Below are 23,945 nucleotides of genomic sequence, written 5' to 3'. Positions count from 1 at the left end.
ACGATGAGCGTAGGCTCAGACAAAACGGAAGTCGAGTCGAATAACATGTCACATACTACACAGTTCGGTGAAACCTTGAATAAAAATTCGTCCGTCACTTACAATCAGAGATGCCAGATGTTTTTGGAAAATGTCTGCAACTGCTCGAAAAACCGGAAAAATGTGCTCGAAATCTGAAGAAAATCTACCCGTGATCCGAAAAAATTTCGCTCACGCAAGCAAAAGTCTGTAAAAATCTGCACACATTTTAAGAAAATCTGCGCAAATATAAGGAGACTCTGACAAAAATCTGCAGAAATCGTGGAAAAACTGCAAATATCTGCAAATCACTAAAAATCTGCACACGGACTCCAAAAATCTGCGTTTTGCAGACAAATCTGCACATTTGGTATCCCTGCTCACAATAAGCCACATCTTTCAGCGGGGTATTGCTTGGGGTGTAGTGCATGCATTGCATGCATTGTATATTTTTGGCTTTCGTCCCGCATCCCAGCTAAATCGAGCGCTACATGACCACACTACCGGACCGAACCTGCCTGCACTGTTTGTCAACAGAACGGCAGACAAAACGTATTTGACGATGGTACGGGACAACCCGCAATTACGAATGAGTATTCAGTGGAAGGTGCCAGCGCTAAATGGCATAGTGCGTGTCAAGATACTTATAAACATTGCACGGTCATCTGGCGTGGTGAAATCACACGTTTTAGTCGCACGTTATAGTTTGCAGAAGAAGGTATGATTTGCTTCCGGGATTGCATGGGATGCTTGTTGAAATGATATCAGAGATACGTAGTACTAGAATATTTTATTGTTTGTTCAATAATTTTGTTTTGCGGCATTGGTAAACTGAAAAAATATTAAGCAGTTCAAGACCGAGCGCTTGCTGCATGCATGCATGTATCATTTTCGGATGTCGTAAAACAAGTAGTGTTAATTCAAAACAATTATTTCTTCACGACGTTGGTAAGTTCGCACCTTGGTTATTGTTTATATTAAATTTGATAGAAGTGAATAACAAGTCGTTCAATTGCGTGACCAGCGCAATCTAAAACTAAATATTTCAGACGAATAGTATATCAAAATATATGTATATATATACGTTGACGGCTTAGCCAGGTCGCATGGAAAGGGTGTTTTTTATGACCCTTTTTCAAATTGGCTGCACTGGTATATAATGGCGTCCAAGCGTCTGTTAAAGTTAAAACTGTTCAGTAGTCTATGTCATTTAATCATGGAAAGACAAACGAATAGCGTTGACGAATTGTAGAAACTTTACTACCAAAATTCGTGCTTTGTGAAGAATGTGTTTCGCATGTTACGGTCATTTTATGGTCGTCATAATCGGCCTAATGAAACCGCAATCAAAGGTGTTATTACAAAATATCGCGCCAAATTTACTCTGTTGGACATTAAACCACCCGCAACAGTTTGGTGTGGTTTACGGGATGGTTGATTCATTGGGCCGTTTTTCTTTAAATATGACCTTAAACGTAATGTTACCGTCAACGGCGAACACGAGTTATTGATGAAATGTTGGTCGAAATGCTGGGAAAGTGGTGTAAAATTGGATCTTCCGTATGCACTATTTGAAAGATAGCCTTGGTCAACATTTGCATGGAGTAATCTTCAAAAAATAAATGGAAAGAAACAATTTATCGATTCCAATTACAAGATTTTGTGTTGAAAAAGCTTTTTAGATGATTTATTCAACTTCAATAGAAAGGCTCTTAAAAATCACCCTTTGTCATCAATCATCGGATTACAAACAAGCAGTTATTGGCAAAAGAAGATGTATTTAAGACATCATGCGACCAGTTGGGACAGTTTAGCTTGATCACCCGAGGCGAGCGCAATAAATTTATACCGAAGTAATCGATTTGTTTGCTTAAATTCCCATTAAGTTAGCTCTCATAGCACTCATAAATACTATTATACTTTGTAATTTTAAAAATTTGGCTTAAATCACATTAAATCTTAAGGAACCTCGAAATTGACGATAGCCTTAGGTAACAAAATCTTAAACAAGAAGTTACCTTTCACAAGAAACTACACTGCGACTGGGAGTTTATTAATAGATTAGATACAAAAATCTATAAAAAATAGCAATAAACAATTTTGCGAAAATACAACTCGCTAAGCCTGACAAAACCGGAACAGAATTGTTCAACAAAAATGTACTTTTTTTATCAGAACTAGAACTCCATGCTAAACAGAACTAGAATTCCATGCTAAACATTTTCGGCTGATATCAATTGAATTGATTTAAAAAAAGCTCACACGGTGGTGCACTGAGGAGTGACACGTCTGCTGGGCTGTGGTATAACTATGTTGATTGCGAATGACCTAGATTTAAGCCGCATCGTTTGTTATGATAATAAAAACCCTCCACACTCAGCCATCATCGGTGATCACTAGCCCGATTTCTCCATCGATACAAAATCATCCCTCTTTTGGTAAACTGATGAAGATATAGTTCATCTCTGTGTTAGGTGGCATGTGTGGGTATCTTTCTGTATACCGCTCATCATGTCAGTGCTCACTATTGTAAAGAAGAGACTAATTATCGCTCATTTAAAGCCTGTCAGCATCAATCGATCGCACAACAAGACCTCAATGATGCGCTGCACAAGATATGCTATATAACAAAAAGGCAATGCAATGTCGATAAAAAAGAGTTACCAGTCGAAACAGTCGGATTCACAGAGTTTTTTAATAGAGAATAAAAAATAGGTAGGTTGATAGGTGTAAGATTAGATTAAGGTTTGATTTTAAATTCATTTTTTTTACTTGACAAGTAGGTTTACAATTTTCCTACAGTTACATTCACTTAACTGCGGAAGCAATTACAATCTTTTAATGAAGTAAAATTTAAAACATATGTAATAGTGTTGTTATGTCACCGTCTGTGGCAGAACTCACAGTATAAATTTTGAATAAATATTAGTAAATAAATGAATTAATCACAAAACATCCCCCCCCCCCCTATTAAAAAAGGAAAAAATAGGTATAACACACTTAAATTAATTCAGTTCATATCACGTTGACACTTCTAAACCTACATAACTTACTTGGAAGACAAAACAAACTGTCAACTATGCGGTGACAAATAAGATACGAAGTTTGAGATTTATTCAAATTTTTGCTTTCTTCCACTTTTTCCGCAGGGTCACGGCAGAGACACGACAGTTTCTACCACTAAAGTATCTTTTGTGAAAACATCAATCAATTTCAAAGACAACTCCTAGTTTGTTGTTTTTATTTTTTCGAAAAGTTGGATTGGGGTTGGAGAAAACATAGCTTCAACGAGCAACTCGTCTCATTTGAAATACCTGGACGAGTCGAGTCGACTCGTCTTCTGTAATAGGGCTCACAGTCTTGACACCCGCGACGTTCGATTTGATTCGAAAAGAATGATGCATCCAATCCTTTAGACAGCTTGGCGTAAATTGAGGCATGCAAAAATTTTAAGGACCTGCGACTGAGAATCAATTAAGTCTATGTGAATAAATACAACATTTAAAAAAATCCGTTAATTTGTCGTTCCATACCTTTCGTTACAACGAAACCATTCAACTGCTTACATTCTCATAAACAATGCAAATGTTTACCATCTTCTGCATATCCAATTAGGCTTCACATGTATACGACCTTGTGCGAGCGAGTCGTAATTTACCGAAACTGCTTCTCGGCAATCACGCCAAGCGCACACGTCATCATCAGTACACGCGGCTTTGTTTTGGTTAAAAATATTCCCCACTTTCGCCCAACCCCCGTATATTCGGTTCAATCAGGCCCACTGGTCGTGTCGTTGAACAACCACGAACACAAATGCGAAGGCGATAACCATCTCCGGTACAAGTAAAACAATTTCGGCAAAAACAAACTACACAAAGCGTACAATTAAACTGCAATCAAGAAATGCAAACAAAAGGGATTTGCCTAGACGCGGAAATGTAACGGAAAGCAAGAAAGATGAAGTGTTGGGCTTTCCGAAGCCAACTATTCGGGTAGTAAGATTGACGGTATGCAGCAGGCGATAATCAGCTGCTCAAAAGTTATGACGATCATTCTAACTTCTGTTGCAATTGCTGTGATGTTTTGCCGTTGCATATTAAATGCATCCCTACAGTGACACGAGAATATCCGAAATTTTGTTTAGATTAGACAAAAATCTTTAATTCAATGTAATTCCTAGGTTAAATAAAACAAGTGAATGTGCCCAACAACTGAAGAAACCCTTCAAATTTCACATTACGCACCGAATCTATGTTTACCTTACATGTGACTATTTTCGTTCCCGCCTAAGTCGGTATTCCAGAAGGCTTCCATGCTTTATACAAACACACAACAACCGAGGGGATACTAATTATATTTGCGCGCCACTAATAAAATCGCGATGCAAAGTTTCCCCTTTCACCTTCCGTCACCGACTAACTAAACGAAACAGATGGATGGCGGCACAGAAACGACGGCAGGCCATATGAAACTGTTAGACGTGGCTAGAGAAAATAATGGACCCGACACGCGAGTTGAAATGATGAGAAGACTTCTCTAGCCATCACAATACGAAGAGAAATTTTCCTTACTCTGGCCTTGGGGTTCCGTCGACACCAGAAGAAATTTTCCGGTAATTGCCAATTAGTAACTCGACACAATCGGTTTGGTAGGGTTATGCTATAAAATTGTTTACAAAATAAAATAGTCTTCCTATTTAGCATGCCGTGGCTCAGTATGGTGCCTTGTAAATTTATAACAAAATATTTTCAAATTAGCCAAAACAGCATCTAAACCCGGACGAGACGAGTAGGGAAAACAGGAGTGGCCTTGTGCAGCTCGATTCGAACGATTTTTACTATTTTCGAGCATGTTACACACTGTCAGTGTTTTTTTCGAGCTCGAAATGAGCTGTCATTGTCATTTGTCCCTAGGCTCATCTAACCCACAAAGTCGAAAAAAATACGAAAAGCAAAATATAACGCCCATCGGCGATCATTTAGCTTTGTTAGAGTTACTTGAAACGAGATGCGCAATGTCACCGCAGCACAAAATGTTGTTAACAAGTGAAAAACTACAGATAACTGATTTGGCAGAGAACTAGATCTTGGAGGGGGCGTCCACATTACACGTGGACAACTCAAAAGGGGGACAAAGTCGTTTAAGCTTGAGCTTGAACGACCGCACATTTCGCAGTAGCTTCTTCGTGATGGATGATGGAGCTAGTGGAGTTGAGCAAAGAATAATAAGCAAAGAATAATTAATTTGAGAATAATTAACCATCTTCACTACACAACAGTTCAGTGGCTTCGCTCTTTGTACAGATCGATAACGACGCCGGCTTCTTACCGTGTTTTTTTTTCTTGTATGCCTGAAGGGGCATTGGGCAGAAGTGCCACAGCGACAGGAATTATTGTCTTCTGTGGCTGACCCCGATTGCTTTACACAGATCACGGGATGCTCAAGCTCATTGATGGAGTAGAGCTAGTTGGTTGCAATCCTATGCCCCAATTCGAAACAACATGGTTGATGAAACCAGTGACCGTTTTTGGATTGGTGCTCCATACCTGGTATGGAGTTGAGAGGTAACTTCCGAAGAAGTTGAACCTCGATAAAGCAAGAGTTCCGCAAAAGCAGAGCAAATGTGCTGAGCTCTCAGGTTCAGCGTTGCAGAAGCGGCAATTGTCGGTTAGGACTTACGGTGAGTTAGGGAAGGACAGAAGAAGGTGTTACAATCGTTATTGCCGGAGACCAACTTAACCTCTGCATCTCTAACGACTATAACGGAAAAGAAGGTTACTTTGTCACCGTGATCAATGACGGATTTATTACACTTTTATCCTTCCTTCTACACGCTTATAAGGAGTGTTCTTTCTTGAACCAATTTTTATTGAAGTAGTGTTTATTGAGAACCTTTACGACATATTAACTGGAAGCACCCTTTGTGCTTTATGACGAGCTCGAAATGTTTTTCGAAAAAATCGCACGCGGCACGCAGCTGGTTAATCAGGATTCCGTTCTACATCTTGGAAACAAGCTTTTTGAATTGGTCCATAGTGCTCACTTTATGTTCGCTCTGTTTGGCCGGCATGTGCGACCATATATATTGATCACGAGAATAAAGGTCCGGGGAGCAAATTCTCCCGACACCCCGCTTGAATGATATTAGCCATGTGGACCGGTTCACCGTCCTATTGAAGAACATTGTGCGGCTGTTGCAAGACAAAGAATGTCTCATTCGAAAACACGAACTCCTGACTTGCGTGCCGCAAACAACTTTACTACGACGTCACAATACTCTTTCATCGTGCGCGATAAACAAGCAACAAATGTCAGTAAGTCGATACCATGCGCGTTAGTTAGCCTATATACTGGGCTGAAGCTGACACCAATACACAGAAAGCATATGGTGCGCATCTACCCAACGATGAAAGGATGTATTCAAACTTATTGAACGCCCTATATATAGACACCCAGTTAGCCAGTTAGCCTTCTCAGTTGGTCTCGAGGTACGATGCTGGTCTAACAAGCCAGTTGTCGTGGGTTCGCGTCTCGGCTCGGGAGGTACTGTTAGTGTCAGTAGGATCGTAGCACTAGCCCCGCAATTGTCCTGTACACTAAACAGTTGGCTGCGAAGTCTGTGTATAATAAACAGAAGGTCAAGTTCCGAATCGGTATGCTTTGCTTTGTATATAGACACTACTGCTCTTCTTTACCGAGCTTTGTTAGTTACTCTGCCAAATATCGGTAATTATAACTGCCTGCAGATGTATTCATTCAACATATGGCATGACCTGACATTCAAACTTTCATTTAAGTTTGAAAATTTGCACGTTAAAACTATTCAGAATGGTTAGAGAACAGATTGATCTTCAATATGCAATACAGCTTGTGTCAATCGTGCATATAGTTAATGATAGGGTTTGCAATCCCGGGAACGATTTCCCGGGAAATGGCTTTTCCCGGGATTCCCGAATCCCGGGAACAAAAATATTGATTCCCGGGATCCCGGGATACCCGAGTTCCGCGAAAAATTTTGTAAGATTTACTATAGTTTCTTAGGCAATAGTGCAATAAAATTAAATACGTCAAACTGGTGCGACTTATTTTAAGTCGTATTGAACTGATTATTCAGTATTTGATCGTTTCCTTCCAGTTTGTCTCGGTCACAGAAAACTACCGAATGGCGAAATAACGAAATAATGTAGTTAATCCACCAAAATTCTTCATCGGAATCTTACGCTCCAATCAATGGTGATATAAACTCCATAAGGGTTTCAAATGTTGTTCTGTCAATTGTGACCAAACTCTTTGACGGTCACAATAAAATCCTTTGGTCGCTGAGCCAGCTTGATCTTTACTTCTATTTATATTGTATTTTTTTTTTGTGTTGGCAAACCGCAGTGCCAGGTCCACAATTTGTGTTTGACGATGCCTGTTGTTTGTTTACATATATAAATAATTGTCAGTAAATGTCTAAGCAAAAATTACGCATTTACATACTCCAATGTTATGTTTGAGTTTTGTTTAATTTTTGTTTAATAGCCTCGTTTGGTGTCATTTTGCTTAGTTTTTGTATATAAATTATTTCTATTGCTTGTTTATATGAATTATTTATTTAAACTATTTTGTTGTATTTTGCGTGTATATAAAATTTAAATTTAAGAGAAAACAAGTCGTAGATTAGGTAAAATCAATAAATTGTTCTTAAAAAATCAAATAATGATAAATAAAACCCTGGCACCAAACTAAACGATAAGTTTATAAAAGCTTCGAGTCGTCGGGTGCAAACAACGGGGAGGTGCGCTACGCGGCAGGGAGGGTCTACGATGGAAAGCGGACAGGTTGTAAATAAAAAGGTCGGATAGCAAATATGCGAGAGAATTTTTGATTATAACCCGGAGGAGTTTAGTCGCGCGTTGAAGATCCAGTTTCGAAGTTTTGGCGGAATAACGCCCTAAGTGAGACCTTTTGTGGCCAAATTGAAAGGCCATTTTGTACGCTAGTTTTGGCGCGTCGTTGAAAACCGCGGCCGTGGCGAAAGGCGAGTTAAAGCCAGTTGAAGTCATCCATAGTGCAACCTCCGGGTTACCCGCCAGCCGATCATCCAGCGATCAACAAGCCGGTGCTACTCTTGTGACGCCCCACTGGTGACCACCGACGCCGCTGCGTCCGATACTACAACGCCCAGCTGGCCAGAAGACCGGATCCGACCAACGAATCCACCGCATCTCTAAGGCAACGAAGCAGCCACCCGATTAACATCTACACCCCCACCGAGTGGAGTGCCCGACGGACGTCTCATCGTGAAAAAAGATATGCGCAAGTAAAAATAAACCCCTACTAGCTCTTCCTTCCCGCGAAAAGCGATTTTAATAAAAATTTTGTATGGTCTCGTAATTTTCAAGCTGTTCTTTGTTAAATTAATTGTGAGTCCTTTTGACTTGTTTCCGCTCAGTAATAGTGTGTAATCCGTGAATTTCGCTCAGTGACCAACGGTATAGGTGGGTTGAAAGTCCACCCAATTGAATTTTCTACAGGAGACCAAAGTAACGACCCAAAGCTGGGAAGTAAAAAGCAACTAGAAGCAAGTGATTTGTAACACAATGGAAACTAGATTTGAGACGAAATTAAATTATTAAACAAAACGCACCGTGTACATAGCAAATATATTTAATAAAAAAATAGCGAATAGGTTTTCTACCGCCCAAGTAAACAGTAAATATTTACTGTAGTGTAAAACATATTTTATCCAAAAAATCCGTACAAAATATAGCAAATATTTTCCTCGTCCATAGCCTGCCTAACACTCAGTTTTCTCTTCAACAAACTGAAAGCATCGGACACCAGTTTCCAATTTAATGTAGCAAGAGCTGAAATCGGTGATTCGAAAGTATTCTAGAAATCGAACATCAGCGGTGATTCAGCGGACTTGAGCAAAGTTTTACAGAAGGAAATAACATTTTTGAGCTTAACGGAAAATTGTCAGCGGATCTGAAGCGATTGTCAAACGACATAAGGACCTTTAATTCTCCCCTTCTGCAAATACATGCTACTAAAATCGATCACGAATTTTTGGTGTTAACTTGAATATGTTTTGTTTTTCACTTGTTTTTTGTTTTTTATGCGAATTGAGAATGAAATTGTAATCAACCTTTTATTGATGAACTTCATTTAAAATATCATTTTTCCTAAAAAAATTTTTCGTTCCCGGTTCCCGGGAAGTAAGATTTTTCATTCCCGTTTCCCGGGAAATCGATTCCCGGGAAAATTGCAAACCCTAGTTAATGAGTAATGAGAGTTTGAAGTCCATTTCTTGAGGAAAAAATTGATTTCTCTCCGCCGGGAATGGGTTAAAGCTACAAGCGCCTCTCTTAGAGAAACGCTATCTTCGAATTGCTGAAAAACAGGTATGTATTGCCGAACTCTACGAAACAACGAACCGTGGCCTTGGCATTGAGTACACGTGCACGATATGACAACTGGGGTATTCAAATTACAATATTATACTCGTTGCGTTATCTCAACATTTCAAATTGTTTCGCAATATATAATTTCACCTTCCAATTTCATTTAACAGTAGGGTTCAAAAGTCTTCTAAAAAAAAGTCCACATGCAAAATTTCAGCTCAATTCGACACTTTGGGCTGTAAAGCCTCAAAGCTCGAAAACTTTTTAACTCCTAAAAAGTCGATTCTGTTAGGAATTTCTTTAGGAGACAATTAGCATAAAAATGAATTCGATATCACAAATTTCATGCTTTTTACCGGTTAGCAAAGTATAGGCACATTTTCCGGAAGTCCGATTACAAAGGCTATCTTCAGGACCTCTCTGATTTTATTGAACAAATTCTGCTTAAACCCAACCTTCTCAAACCCCGCAGAGAAACAACTCTGTTTTCCGAGTTTTCTCCCTGTCACTATCCAACTTTTTTTCTTGGCTTTGTTTCTGTCACCTATAGTTACCAAGAAACGAAACATTACTCGTTGTTTCTCCCACGGGAAACAAGGTGTCTAGTATCAGTAGTTTATTCCGGCGAATTCCGGCGAGGAATATCGAGAATGTATACTGTTCGCGCAACGAACAAGTCTTGAGCATCTCACTTCAATTTACATCATCGCTGCAGGACAATGCTCTCTTCATTCACTACGCCAACGTATAATGTCCTTTACGAATAAAGGAACACAGCGAAGGACATTCCCTGACGCTTCTGGTATATTCTCCTGCTGAAGGGACAACACGTGAGCGACTGCGCTGCAACAGAATCTAATTCATTCTACCGCATGGAGGAAGATGATAGGGGAAACGAGAACTTTCTGCGCCGCTACTAAATCAGTATAAATACCACGCTTTTGCGCAAGCTATTTCATTTTGTATTTTCATTCCGAAGTGTGTATTTCGAACCCATTGTGTATTTTGATTGCGAAGTGTGTATTTTAAACCGAGTGTTTATTTCCAAGTTGTAACGAAGTGTTTTTAATTAAAAGTTAAAGTGAATGATCTCAGTGCTTTATCATTAATCCGAAAGTATTTGTTTGTGTCCGCTAGAAGTGCGCATTGGACCTTAGTGTGGTGGCTCATTTTTCTTGTGTTTAAACAGCATTCGCGCTGTCTCCCGAGCCAGTTATCCTTTCGTGTGTGCGCCGTGTGTGCGATTTCCGCGTCCTTTGCTTGCTTCGTTCTTCACTTTGTACTGTGTGACAGTACGGAAGCATCGTGTCAGCTGCGCTGATTATTTAGTTTTCAGTCGGCAGCGATTCTGATAGCGGTTTTTAGAGGCACCGCTCGCCCACCCACCTCTACGTGTTGACGAAGGCGTCAACATATACTATTTCAGACTACGCAACAGAAGGCTGCTTCGAATGTCTGTCTGTCTGTGGGAATGGATTTTGTGACTATATCTGTTCCTGGGTAGGAGGCTGCTGCACATATGTGCAGGAATTTTCATGGGGACTTTTTCCAAGAGAATCCAACTTTTGATGCCTACCGCTAAACGAAATTCGAAAAACCGATTTCCATTGGCACCCTACTGTTTGTCCTGCGATAAACAACAACTCGAATGTTGTTTTCGAATTGAACAGTAACTAAACTACGCAACAGTTTGTTCACACAGACGCGCGTTGCATAGTAAGCGGTATCTCTTAAGATAGCAAGAAAACAGTTCATCAACCTAACCCGTATTGAGAGTGAGTGATGTGAGCAAACCACTTTTTTCCTAATCCCGTTTTGCTACATGATAGTAGGTGATTTAGGTTACTCTCTCCAATATTTTCAAAGTTCACATTCACATTTTTATCGAATCACTGGTCGCAGTGAAAAATGTAACAGTAAAAAAAGTACTTAATCGATTGTTCTCTTGAACAGACTTTAGACTTGCATTACTTTTGTAAAGCTGAGTTTGACATACAGTGCAGTGTAATAATAACAACACTGACTCCTGTTGCAACTTCCGCAATCAATCGATTCTCACAGTGTTACTTTTTTCCGATCAAAGCGGCGTGTCTTAGTCTAAGAATAGTCGCGTGATTCTTGCTTCTGACTGCCGAACCGAAACGTTTCGTCGGTTATATCGCCGTAGTAGCCGCAGTGTTATATACCGTAGAATATGTATGCTATCCTTTACTGCTGAAGGATGCGGTGACATGGCTCGCATGAATTTGTGTGTATTTTTCTAATCGGGACGGTAACCTTGTGGTTACCTTGTGGTTATAGGTGCGTAGTTGCCTGGATACTATCATTTATTCAAAAAAGACTAAATGAGAAAATTGTGATGACTAGAAAAAAAAACACAAATTGACGGTTTTGGCCTAAAATATAACCTGGAAACTAATTTATGAACACATATCACGAACGATGATCCGACACATGTTAAGACATAATCGACAGGATATAATTCGATTTGGCAAATACACAAAATTCCGGAAAACCATACATCCTGACGGCGTTGGTGCATGATGGGAGGGTGATGATGCACACCCCACTGAACAAAGCGAAAGAATTACTGCTGATACCGTGGCCCTCATCCTACACTAGCAAAAAGAATCAACGAGTTTTGTTTAGGTTCGTGCTTTCACCAATTGATAAACGATAACATTTTGCAACTAGATTGAAACATTTCGCGTGTTTCATTTTCGCTTCGAAGTTATGTTTTGTTAATCAGATAATAAACAGTTTATGAAGTGATAAACCTAGAGAAACATTTCGAAAGGTCCTATCTGCTTTGATCGATTTTTTGATCGATCACTTTCATTCAATCACCACAACTTATCAAACACCTTTTATGACACGTTATTTGCACAAGTTGATAGCGGAGAGATCACTCTAGCCTCCTGAACGAAAATTACGCTTGGGAGAGCTACTAAAGTTGAACCATTACCAAATTAAAAGACGCTTCGGAAAAACGATGAAAGCAGATAGGACCTTTTGAAACGTTTATCTAGAAATACAGTTAGAGCGACGTGAAAGTAGGTACACAAAGGTCGCTTTTTACGCGTTTTTTACGCGGATTCCGTAATTTACACGGTTTTTTTACGCGGATTCCGGAATTTACGCGGTTTTTTTATGCGGATTCCGAAATTTACGCGGATTTTGGTTTCTCTTCACTCGGATTGCATAATTTACGCGTTTTTTACGCGGATTCCGGAATTTACGCGTTTTTTTACGTGGATTCCAGAATTTACGCGGTTTTTTAACGTTTTTTTTTACGCGGCACGTATCCCCCGCGTGAAAAGCGACTTTAGTGTAGTTGGGGTCATTGCTTTTGCTCAAGGAAAAGAAATACTACACAGCGTTTTTTTTTAAATTGATTTGAAATTCTAATAACATTTTCGTAGTTTAGAAAAAACACACCTGGATGATTTCAGCGCTTGCGTTCGTGTTTTAAGATTAAATTTATGATGTCAACAAATTTCCAGTGACATTCAGAATTGAATTTTCCATCAGAATGCCGCTTCAAAATTGAAAACATTTTAGACTTTATCTTATCAGAAAGCTACTATGCTCATCTGCTCCATTTCTCGCCTAGATCCGTTCGGATTGGGAAATACTCAGCATCTTCTCTACAAGCGACTGCATAATTCTTCATTATCGTAATTTAATAAATCACTTCAAGCGACAGGCAGCCAAAAGGGCATTTCAACCTATCCTGCATTCAATGTACCTACATTGAAATATGAAAGTTGAACATCGGCCCCAAAAGCCTTCAAATGGCACCGTCGGAGTCAACCCACATTTATAGAACATGCGCCGTTCCATCCTGTAATGACTCACACACAGCCAATGCAAGAAATCGCAATTATTTTGAGTGTTAAAGAAAATAAATTCAGCACAATCTAAAAACAAAACTACAACATGCGAACCTGAACATTGAAGGATATAAAACTTTTTTTTATATATTTCACTTTTTAATGAAGCCGCTATAAAATGAATATAATGCATCACAGCATTCGACCGCGAGACCAAATGGCCATAAAAATGATAAATTGAAATGACCTTCAAAATTATAATCCAAGCTTTATTGGATTATCTTATAGTATATTATAAAGGGTGATTTTTTAGCTATTTGGTTTATCGTGTATTCAGATTTGACAGTTCACGTGAAAGAGGAGCTGGCATCACTGTCAAGTATGGTTGAGTGGTTTCAATATGCTGTGCGATTTTTGCTCAATTTTGCAGTGTAATACTGCATTTAAATTATCAAATCATAGTGAATATATCTATAGAGAAAGTGATTTTCCCCACAGTATCAATAGTTTTAAGCTTCGTGTACTTAAAGTGCTCTAATTTGTGAATTTTGAAATATCCTCATTTTCAATAGAAGCCATTTTGTATACGGTTGATCGTGTGAGCATGGAGCGGCAGTTTGGTTTGCTGTTTCTGCTGTGTTCTTGGTGCTCGGATTCACATACACCTCATGGTAGTGAGCAGCGTTGCCAGGTCATTTTTAAAAAAATCTGGAAAAGGCAAAATAAAAATCTGGAAAAAATCTGGCAGTCATTTCGTGGGGTGGAAGGTTAATTTTTCGGATAAAAGTCTTGGTGTACGCAAAATTTAAGGTGACAAAATTGCAAAATTTCGCGCCAAAATTGAAGTGATGACCTTTTTGCGGAACAGAGAAAATAAAATCTGGATAAAATCTGGATCATCCATGAAAAATCTGGATAATTTGACATCAAAGCTGTTTACCTGGATACATGTCCGAAAATCTGGATAATCCAGCTAAATCTGGATACCTGGCAACGCTGGTAGTGAGTACAAGAATAAGGGGCTCCTCTAAGCAGCATTTGTGTATTGGTCTGTAAAGCATGATTGGAAGATGATGGGTCCACATGAAACGGGCATAGCTCCAGTACGTCACCAGTACACAGAGTTACTGCTGCTGTCTGAGAGGTAGATCTGACTGCGGTAGCAAATATCCAACATCGTAAGTAGTAAATAACAACATGGAATCCGGTGAGTACAGTGGAACTTTGTCATATAACTCACATAAACAAAGTGAAGCTTCTTGCAAATTCTCTGTGCAGTTTTCTGTCATCGTTTCGCTGAACTTTATGGCAGCACTTTATTTAGACCAACGCTTTAGTACGCCGGTTTATTCTCACATGCTATCGAAGCCCTCACACATACACCACTATTCATTGTTGTATTATTATTTAGCCTGATTTCGTCTCGTTTTCGTTGCATATTTGTTCACAGGGATGTCACATTCCAATCTGCAATTTAAACTTTGGAAATGTTTTATAGATTTGAGCATATAAATTTTATAAGATCAGCAGATTTTGTGAAAAATCTACAGTATGCAATATATTTTTGCGGAAAGTAATAATCTGTATGTACAGATATTTGTGAAAAAATATTATTGAAGAATCTGTATATCAAAGATAAATCTATATATGATGTGACATCCCTGGTCGATTGCCGTCTGTGTATGTTTCCAACTGCAGATCCATACCGCAGATTGTACAGTAAATAATCAAAACAAAAATGAGCGGATATTCAGTCCGCTGACAAATTTTTGGGTTTCGGAAGATACATATTATGGATATTGCCAGAAAAGATTTCGAGCTCAAATCCTGAATTTTCGTTCACAAAACATTTGATACTATTATGGATGGTTACGCATATGCGTCCGCTGGGTCGATATGTAAAAGTGACTGTTCGTTCCGAGGAATGCTAATCGCCCTTAGATATGAACTATGGGAGAAAGATACCGCAATGAAGCTAGTTAAATTTCAAGATAAAATTACTTGTAGGTACTTGTTTTATGTTTTAATCTGTATCTGAATGTTAATTTCATTCTGTATTTGAATATAATCTTAATTCTTCCTCGACAACGTCTAGATTTTAATAAATAACAACAACTTTTATCTCCACCTGTTTTCTAAATCGGAAATACTAGACTTATAATATTATATCTCCACATAACATAGACTGTAGAAAACTTTTAATGAACCATCAGACAAAGGATTAGCATTATTATATTATCAACATGTTGACCATTTCAGATCCAGATATAAACAAGGCGGTTCTACGATTTTTACATCGTACTTTCACTTTTAGATGCTGATTCGATTTTGTTTTGATCTAAATTCAGATTATAACATTTACAGCTCGTCGAGAAAATATTATTAAGATGTCTTTTGTTGTTTAATATAAATATTAATAATAATACTTTATTCCATTTCATTCCAAATTCAATTTGTTGGATTTCAACACAATATAATGACCTTTTTTATTCGTAATTTTCTTATTTAACATACATATTCTCTAAAAAGGTAATAACATCCAGCAATGGCAGAGTATCAACCTTCTTCTTCATATGAGCTAATATTTTATATCACATTTTATAACTTATTTTTTTAGAGCGAAACGTCGGTGCAAGCGCTGCAGTGTTGTTGTAATAACTCATTCCAATTCATGTTTTCAGTCGCAGTAAGGAGCACAACAACAACTATTGATAGGTCATAAATATATCTCAAAAAGTTCATAGAGAGCAGTCATCGAGATCTTCTTTGCATCCCCTAGCATTTCTTGTTGTATTTTTTAATTCATTTTTATTTATCTCACATTTTATGTACATGATCATATCCATATTGTTTGGATGACTTTATACGGTGAATGGTTGCGCTGCCATGTTGTACTTAATTGAAATAATAACTTATTTCAATTCATGTTTTTTTTTCAGCCACAGAAAGCAGCTCAATAACAACTATTGATATATCGTGAATCATTCTAATATAAGTTCATCTATTTTATTTTAGCACAACATAGCGAACATTTCCCATTTGTTTTTCCTCGTTAAAAATTTGAATGTTTCAGCTATGGGAGGCAATCAACTGAGATCTTCTTTACATACCCCAATACTTCTTAGTGTATTCAATAATTCATCTTTATTATTCTCACATTATATATACATGATCATATCTATATTGTTACATTAATCATTTGAATCATGGTCATATCACTTATCAAAGTGAATCCTGATCAAAAACCCACCCCACTAACAAAAACACCCTTCCGTGGTCTTTGTAGGGATGCAGAGGTATACTCGGTCTCTAATAAAGCAAAGACTACATACTAACATTCCTTCCTTATTGTTGGTTTCGTGCGGCACTGGCACGACTAGAAATTCATAGTTCCAAGAAAAGCGGGATTGAAAAGTTTGCGTTTAAAATTACCTTTATAACGTGCAACAAAAGTTAAAAACTCTTTTTTAAAATCTCTGAAGCAAGTTTTTGATTTGAATTCCAAAGACATATCACTCACATTTTTTTTTTTGTGAACTTCGAAACAAGTTCTTGTTGAATAAAACTTAACCGTATTTGGCATCGTTTGACATTATTATTTCAAAATAAAAAAAAAAAAAATTTGAGTTGTGCTCGTGTTGCACGAAACCGACGATATCCCCATCTGACTGTAAGGACGTGGCCGGCGCCGTTATTGGTCTATAAAAAAATCGGGTCATTGAATGATGTACAGTGAGAAGGAATTACCACTCCCAGTTTTTCTTTCAGTTGATTCATTGTGCATCTTGAGTGGCTCGGACCCATCACGGAGTAGCAACAATTGATATGTACAGTCAGAACTAAGCTAAGCTATTCAGATTTGACAGTTCACGCGGGAATTCTGACAGCTGTCAAAGTCTAATGTACTTAGTTTGGTTTGCCATTTCACCATGAACAGACTTACGCCTGAACAACGCTTACAAATAATCGAATTTCATTACCAAAATTCGTCCTCTGTGAAAAATGTTTTTCGCGCATTACGACCATTTCAGTGCCGAAGCTCGTTTCTGGTTAAATGCATTTGGATCGAAAAGCAACCAGAGGCAATACAAGAATCGCCAATGCACCCAGAAAATGCACGGTTTGGTGCGGTTTTCACGCTGGAGGCATCATTGGTCCGTACTTCTTCAAAGATGATCAAAATCGCAACGTTACGGACGATGGCGCTCGCTATCGCGCGATAATTTCTGATTTTTTTTTGTCGGAAATGGAAGAGCTGGGTCTTGTTGACATGTGGTTTCAGCAAGACGAACAACGTGCCACACATCGCGCGAATCAATGGACATATTTATTTATTTATTTATTAATTTCCGGTAAGGGGAAAAGCCAAGATGGAAACATTTTTACATTCAGCAGGTTTCAATCAGCCATAAAAACCCCTTTTCAAAACAGTTCACATAGTTTCCTTAAGGTTAGTTTACAGTTTATCGTTATTTTATCTCCTTACTAAAACTTTGTAATGCAATTAGTGCAAATTATAATAAACCTCAGACAGTCGTGAGATTGATTGGGAGGTTTTTCATCTATGATCGTTTGTGCATATGAGAGTATGATTAAATCTAATTGAGTCTAATGTTCAAACAATATTTTCAGTTACGTATCTTTTCAGAATTTTTTTAAATGTGTAGATTGTAGGAATATTTTTTACATCGGTTGGCAAATTATTGAAGTTAGCAATGGCAGGATAAATACAGCTGAAACGGATATAATTGGTTCTCGGAGTTGCAACTCTGATATTGTCCATATTTCGCGTATAGTATTGGTGTGTTTCACTTAAAAGTTGAATATCTAAACTGTTTTTTATCAAATTGTTTTTGACTTTATAAATATACAAGGCTGATTCGAAATAATTTATTTGACTTAAGGTCATTATGTTATTTGTTTTATATAAATCTATGGTTCTTATATTGGGATCCAAATATTGTTCCCAGAAAATAGTTCTCATGAATTTGTTCAAAGTGATAGAGATTTTACTTGTTACATAGTTTGGTGCGTTTTGCCAGATTATGTTCAAATAACAAATTTGCGCGTGTACATGGGCATAGAACAGACTTTTTTTCTCTTTCATTGGAAGCATATGACTAGATTGTCGAAGAACTCCTAGAAATTGAACAATTTTTCGGTGAGTTTTATTAACATGCAGGTTCCACTTTAAGTTTTCTTGTAATATAAGCCCCAAGTACGTTATTGAGGTTACTCTTTCTAGTTTTTCTTTCCCTAACCATAAATCAATAATTGCATCACGAAAACGATTAGTGCTAGAGAATATAATATATTTTGTTTTAGAAGCATTGATTGTTGGTTGATTGTTGTAGAACCACCTATGAATTAAGTTCAAATCGTGCTGCATGTCTCGAAATAACTGTTCAATATTATCTGATTCGTATACTAGTGCAGCATCATCGGCATATAGCTGTAGCTTCCCTTTCAATGGAAGCTTAAAGATGTCGTTGATGAAAACATTGAAAAGCAGTGGGGCTAATACCGAACCTTAAGGTACTCCGAATTTCACGGTCAAATCTGAGCTGGTGTGGTTGCCAATGATGACACGTTGTTTTCTGCCGGTTAAGTAAGTTTTAAACAGCTCAAGAGCATTATTTCTTCTTCCGTAGCTTTCTAATTTAGACAACAATATACTGTGCTGTACGCAATCGAAAGCTTTTGAAACATCAATGAAAATTGTCGAACACATTTTGTGCTGGTCGATGTTCTGTTGAATTGTATTGATATAGGTCTATAATTACTAATGTTACTTTTTTGTCCTTTTTTGTGAATTGGTACCACTTTCGCTGCTTTTAAACATTCAGGAAAAACACCTTCTTCTGTAGCTTGGTTGAACAGATCAGTTAGTCTTGAGCTTAGTATAGCTATGTTGTTTTTGATAAATTTCGATGAAATGCCGTCTATTCCAACAGCATTCGAGTTTTTTAGGCTATGAACATAATTACATATTACATTAGTTGTAGCTGGTAGAATAACGATGGAATTTTGAACAACAGCGTACGACTCTTTGGTTCATTATTAAACATTCGTAACAAGTCTTTGGGCAACTTAGATGGTATATTTATGAAGTAACTATTAAAAGCATTGCATATGTCTGTTTCATTTTTGAGAGTGGTTTCATCAATAATAACTTCGGAAATAGCGTTTTGACGGACTTCAGTGTTTCTATGGAAAACGATTTCGTTCAATATATTCCACACCTTTTTAATATTGCTACGATTTTGCGCTATCAGATTTTGATAATACAATTTCTGTTTCTGTTTGATAATTCGTGTAACATAGTGTTTTTGCCTTTTGAAGTTTTGTTGAATTACATGGTTTGAAGGCCATTGAATTGTTCTCTGGTACAGTTGATTTCTCAATTGGATCTCCCTTAACACATGATCATCAATCCATGGTGGCTTACCTCGATGTCTGTTTCTACTATGAACAATAAATGAATTCCTTGCCATTGTATCATGGATGAGCGCCGTTAAACTTTCCAAACACTCTGTTGTATTTACAGATTGCGCCAGCTCAAGAGAGATGCGATCGAAATTGTATTTAATAATTTGTTTTTCTATATTCCCTTTTTTTGAACGGATGAGGCCGAAGCTTATTAGTATTGATTTATGATCAGTGAAACATAAGTCATCCAAGCATATGGAGTATTTTCGACAGTACAAATCTGTTATGGCATGATCAATAATCGTTCTAGATGTATTACTTCTACGGGTAGCAATTTATTCAAAAACGCGAAACCGTTGGATTCAACCATTGATACATAGCTTCGGGAGAGTTCGCTGAGAAGATCAATGTTGAAATCCCCAACACACAGTAGTTTAGAATTACATTCAAGTAAAGCATCCAAATAATTGATGGTATCATTGAGGCTAGATCAGTAAATCATCCAGTTTGTTTCTGGTAGAGTTGATGTTTACGTACAATACATTTATTCTGGTATTAGAGAAAACTTCATTTAAACCTGAGTAACATACACTCAAGTTATCTCCTAATCGCGCATTACTAAGAAAATCATTTGTATCTGGGATCATTGTGAGCATCAGTGCAACAACCAGCGGCAGCAGCAGCCGCAACAACAGCAGCGAATGAGAGAGATCATGTTTTCCTCGGAGAAGAGCGTAGTTTTGTTAAGTCTTCGATTGAATCGACCTCTGAAGAATCATCCCGTTTGCAATATATCTATTTATATATCTATCTATTTACTGCTCCACACATATTTGTAGCCATGGGACACTCGGAGAGATTTTGCCTCTCTGAATATCGACCTAGTATCCCTTGTTAGATTCTCGTTTATAAACACCTCAGTGTGATAACGCATACTGTTTGGAGACGATCTGGAGCTGGACGGTAGAGCCCCATTTCCAAAGTCAATCTCATCAACGTATATGGATTTACCCTTCCTAGCACGCAGGATGTCATTTCGTACTTTTGAGTTACTAAATTCGACTATAATCATCCCATTTCTTGTGCGCTGAGTTCTTTCGATGTCGGTGGTGAACAATTGGACCCCGACAGCCGCAGCAACTTTGGTCACTATAATTGGCTCGCTGAGAGGGATAACTTTAGGTACACCGTTCATAATGCGTTCATTTTTTAGACCACTCTGCTCAGCTAGACGCAACCTCTTCTTCATGTCAATGATAGTCTTGTTAAGAGCCACAATCTGGTTTCCATGATCGCTCACTTTTCCTAAACACGCAGAGAAGTCTCTTTTCATTTCTTCTTGTAGTGACTTAATGTCTTCGTATTGAGCAGCAATAAACGATTGCGAGGCCTTCACTTCTTCAACGGAACATTTAATGTCATTTTGGGAGTTTGATAGTTCTCTAATGGACAAACTCAAGTTTTTCATAGCATCATCTGTTCGTTTTTGATTCAAACTGTTTTCATCACACTTCTTGTTAACGGTGTCAATCGATGTTTGCAGAACTTTCATACTAGCCAGCATTTCATCCATCTTCTTACTGGTTTCATGCGATGATTCACATTGGATTGAGCAATAGTAGGAATTGTTTTTCTGTATCTTGTTATAACGAGACTCCGACAATCCAGCGCATTTGACGTGTAAACTGTTGCTGCAATAGACACATTTCACTTGTTTCTCGTCCGCCCTTATTTCGGTCTTACATGACAGACACTCATCTATTGCTGGTCTTTTGTTTCGGCAGGACATGACACTCAGCACATTCGACAGGTCTTCGATAGCCACATAACAGGAACTTCAATTTCAGTTTTTAGTGAAACCAGTCGTTTTTAGTGAAACCATATTGCGGAATGAGTTCGGTGAGTAATTCATCTCACGAAATGGACCGGTGAATTGGCCGCCTGGATCATGCGATTTAACACCGCTAGATTATTTTTTGTGGGGCTACGTTAAGTCTCTCGTCTATGCGGATAAGCCAACAACAATTCCAGCCTTGGAAGACAACATTACACGCGTTATTCGCGAGGTACCAGCCGAAATGCTCGACTCAAAATTGGACTGTTCGTATGGACCATTTTAAACGTAGCCGTGGCCAACATTTGAATGAAATTATCTTTAAAAAGGAAATGGCATAAACCAATATATCGATCAAATAAAGATTTCATACAGTTTTGTAATTTTTATGCGTTTTTTTTAAAGAAAAACCAAATTCTTAAAAAATCACCCTTTATTTATCTTATGGTTTCAGGTTGCTTAATGTTTTATCAAAAAGTTTTTATAATTCAGTCTAAATTTCCGTTTCAAGCTCAAACTAAAAATCCGCTCAATCAATAAATTGATTGGATGATTATCAAATGCAACTTTTTAGATTCTAGGTAACTTCTTGTACCTAAGAAATTTGCACCTGTATTGTAAAGCTTTTTTCGAAAATCATATTTCTCCAATATTTAAAAAAAACTTAAAAGTATGGCACTAAAACAACGACAGTCCTTGAAATTGCTTTATTTTTATTATATTTAGTTTCCATTGTTTTTTTTTTATTTAAAATAAAAATATTGGGAAGAGGGAGGGCAACCCCCCCAGGAAAGATGCATTTTCATGCATTACGAGAACTTTTTGATTGAATACGATACTTTTCAGGCCTTTGGTCATGTTTCGAGGCCGAAAATTGGTTTCCAGAGACCGGGGCGATGTCGAAAACGGGGAGGGGCAACTATCAAAGCGGGAAGGGGTCTTAATTGATGGGAAAGTCAGGTCTTTTAGTGTATTATGGGAACTTCTTGAATATGTACGATAACTTCCAGGCCCTCAGTCGGTCATGGCCAGAAGTTGATGTCTAGGGGCCGGAATATGATGTCCGATGTTTTTCTAAAACAAAGTTGGCGACTTCGGTTTCTGGGAAGCTGTTTAAAACTGTGGAAAATGTTTATAAACCTCCCAATATTGATGTTTCCGGAACCAGGATGAGCCATAGACACCAGAAATAAAAGTTCTACGACATTTTTTAAATTCAAGATGGCGAAAATTTTGCAAAAAACGAATATTCGCGATTTCTGCTTCCTGCCTAGCTGTGCAAAACGGAGTAACATGCTTTAATAATGTAAATATTTCTAGAGAAATAACTATGTTCAGAAAATGACAACGGGTGCCCAATGCTATTTCAAATTCAAGATGGCGACCTCTGGTATCAGGAACGCTCTGAAAAATAAAAGAAAATATTCTAATACTCCCTGATATTAGGTTTATTGATAAGAGTTGACTCCTTAAAACCGAAAATAAGTGTCCGAACGTTCGGTATGGTAAGGGTTGTTTTTCTGCATTAAAAGTGATTTAAAACTTGAGGAAAAAAAGATAGTCCCCTTAGCTCCAAATTGTTAACGAATGCATAAAGACTGATGTTCAACCATAAGGATGATATTGATATTGTTTGCACAGAAAAGTAAAACGAAAAGACATAGCAAGCATTGATTTTCTGATTTTCACTATCAGAGGAAAGCTTCGGTTATGTTATTTTAGTGTAATTTGAGTTCATTTGAGTTAATAATTTTTGTGGTAACTACCTGTTACTTAAAAATTAAAGTACAACAAGGTAGAAATAAAATACTTAAGATTTAGTCAACATTATGGCTCCAAATAAACGTAAGTGCATTGGTCGAACGCTATATGATACCACAATATATCTAACTAATGGTAGCAGTGGTCATAAGCTCCTACAAGGGATATGTTAGAAAGATGCTCAAGAATATAATTTCAGTAACAATTTCAATAGGGAAGGGCGAAGGTAACACAGTTTACAAGCCAAGAATACCATTTATACCTTCATATCTACCGTTCAATTCAAAGGGGCTTCAAATCCCTATAAGGATTGCGTTCTCTATTACTTTAAATAAGTAACAGGCACAATCGATTGAACAATGTGGAGTAGATTTAAGAGCACCGTGTTTTTTCCACGGTCAACCATATGTGATTTACTCGGGGGTTGGCTCATCCGCAAATTCGTTCATTTTAGCTACCGATGGAGAAACGAAAAATGTGGTATATAAACAGGTTTGTAACTAAAATAGAAAAAAATATTTGAAATGATAGGTTGTCCAAAAATATATAAAAATATAGAAAACTATAGAAAAAGCAGAAATTTTTACACGAGCAAAGCCGGGGACATTCAGCTTGTAACAAATAAAATAGAACAGGTTTCTCCACAATGTAGCTTGGACGTATGCTTTTCAAACCACCTCA

At 37.7% G+C, this 23,945-nt stretch overlaps 2 protein-coding genes across 6 annotated transcripts in view; one reads left to right on the top strand and one right to left on the bottom strand.

Moving 5' to 3' along the window:
• Positions 1-23,945, top strand: part of LOC129730816 (40S ribosomal protein SA) — a 441,656-nt gene that overhangs the window by 129,620 nt on the left and 288,091 nt on the right. Inside the window, exon 1 of one of the 2 annotated variants that reach the window (XM_055694042.1) lies at positions 10,143-10,146. The exons of the other annotated variant lie outside the window; for it this stretch is intronic. The gene's annotated coding sequence lies outside the window, so the exon portion shown is untranslated. Of the gene's footprint in view, positions 1-10,142; positions 10,147-23,945 lie in introns of those variants that run through there. 2 annotated transcript variants of the gene reach the window in all.
• Positions 1-23,945, bottom strand: part of LOC129722684 (PH and SEC7 domain-containing protein) — a 125,229-nt gene that overhangs the window by 35,149 nt on the left and 66,135 nt on the right. The gene's annotated exons all lie outside the window — the stretch shown is intronic.

This window comes from Wyeomyia smithii, chromosome 1 (assembly GCF_029784165.1).
Source record: "Wyeomyia smithii strain HCP4-BCI-WySm-NY-G18 chromosome 1, ASM2978416v1, whole genome shotgun sequence".
In the NCBI taxonomy this organism is placed as follows: Eukaryota; Metazoa; Arthropoda; class Insecta; order Diptera; family Culicidae; genus Wyeomyia; species Wyeomyia smithii.
This window is presented reverse-complemented; position numbering and strand designations above follow the sequence as displayed.